The 1,696-nt window shown below is 42.9% G+C and overlaps 1 non-coding gene across 1 annotated transcript; it reads left to right on the forward strand.

The window, feature by feature from the left end:
* The first annotated feature begins 848 nt into the window (after window positions 1–848).
* Window positions 849–1,011, forward strand: LOC129036008 (U1 spliceosomal RNA). The gene has a single exon (XR_008502476.1). It is a non-coding gene; the product is annotated as a U1 spliceosomal RNA (small nuclear RNA).
* Window positions 1,012–1,696: the final 685 nt, after the last annotated feature.

The following is a 1,696-nucleotide window of genomic DNA, read 5'->3' on the forward strand; positions in this document are numbered from 1 at the left end:
CAAATATTCATTAAGTTCCTATCATACACCAAGCACTATTCAAAACACTGGGAAAAAAAAAAAAAACAACAAAACAGATGAAGTTCTTACGTTCATGGAGCTTACGTTCTAGTTGGGGAGAAATATAAAACAACAAATAGCTGGGCACGGTGGCTCCTGCCTGTAATCCCAGCAATTTGGGAGGCCCAGGTGGGAGGATTGCTTGAGCCCCGGAATTCGAGACCAGCCTGGGCAACATGGCAAAAACACATCTCTACAAAAAACACAAAAATTATCCAGGTGTGGTGGCATGCGTCTGTAGTCCTAGCTACTCGGGGGGCTGAGGTGGGAGAATCGCTTGAGCCAGGGAGGCAGAGGTTGCAGTGAGCTGAGATTGTGCCACTGCACTACAGCCTGGGTGACAGAGTGAGACCCTGTCTCAAAAAACAAGCAAACAAACAAATATTGTTAATGGAGATAAGTAACATGAAGAAAAAAATTTAAAAATAGGGATATAAGTGACGGGGAGAAAGGAAAATGCTAATCTGTAAAATGGTCAGGGAAGGACTTGTTGACAAGGTTACATTTGAGCAGAGATGTGAAGAATGGCATTTCAGGCAGAGGAAACATGAAGTGCAAAGATCCTGAAGCTAGACATGATTAGTGAGTTAGAGCACAAAGGCCAGGCTAGGGGAGAAAGGCATGAGAAGGAAGCAGTAAGACATGCAGCAGTGACAAGGCAGTGGAGGGTGCAGCTCTAATAAGAGCTTTAGAGTTCCACTCTGAGGGAGGTGGGAAGAGGGCTTTGAGTAGAGCTGTGATATAATCTTGCAAGAAAATTCCAATTGTTCCATTGAAAACACAGAAGCATACTTATCTGGCAGGGGAGATACCATGTTCACGAAGTTGGTTTTCCAAGGGCCAGGCTTATCCATTGGACTCTGGATGTGCTGACCCCTGTGATTTGCCCGTATGTGGGAAACTTGACTGCATAATTTGTGTAGTGAGGGACTGCATTCACGCTTTCCCCAGTCTTCACAGCCTAAGAACAGGCTTCCTCTGTGTAAAGAAATAAAAGAAAACACAGAAGCATGGGCAGAAGTCAGTAGAACAATTAGGAGGCTCTTACAGTAGTTCAGATGAGAAACAGTGGTGGCTCTAAGAGAGTCATAATGATGAGTGCTGCTAGGAAGTGGTCTGTATTTTCTTTGAAAGTAGAACAAGTAGGACTTGTTGATGGATCAGATGTGGAGTGTAAGCAAAAAACAAAAGTGTGGTCAAGGTTAACTCTACTTTCGTCTGTGTTTAAAAATGTCCACAACAAAAAGCAAGAAAACAGAGAGAGGGGGTCAAGGATGACTCAAGATCTTGGACTCAAGAAATTGAGAGAAAGGAGTTGTCATTTACTGTTATGAGCAAAAACAGGGAAAGGAACATATGTGAGGGGTGGGACCGTGAGTTCAGTTTTGGGCATGTTAAATTTGAGTTGCCTGTCAGTCCTCCATATGGCAATACCAAGTAGGAAGTTGATTATATGCATTTAGAATTCAAAGAAAAGGCCTGGGCTATAGATAGAAATTTGAAATTATCTGCATGTAGGTGGCGTTTAAAGTCTGAAGATTAAGTGAGATCACCTGAAGAGTGATAAAGGAGAGATATGAGGATTGAACATTTTGGCACTCTCAAGTGTGGAGGTCTGGAATATGAAGAGGAACCA

Source organism: Pongo pygmaeus, chromosome 3 (genome assembly GCF_028885625.2).
Source record: "Pongo pygmaeus isolate AG05252 chromosome 3, NHGRI_mPonPyg2-v2.0_pri, whole genome shotgun sequence".
Lineage (NCBI taxonomy): Eukaryota > Metazoa > Chordata > Mammalia > Primates > Hominidae > Pongo > Pongo pygmaeus.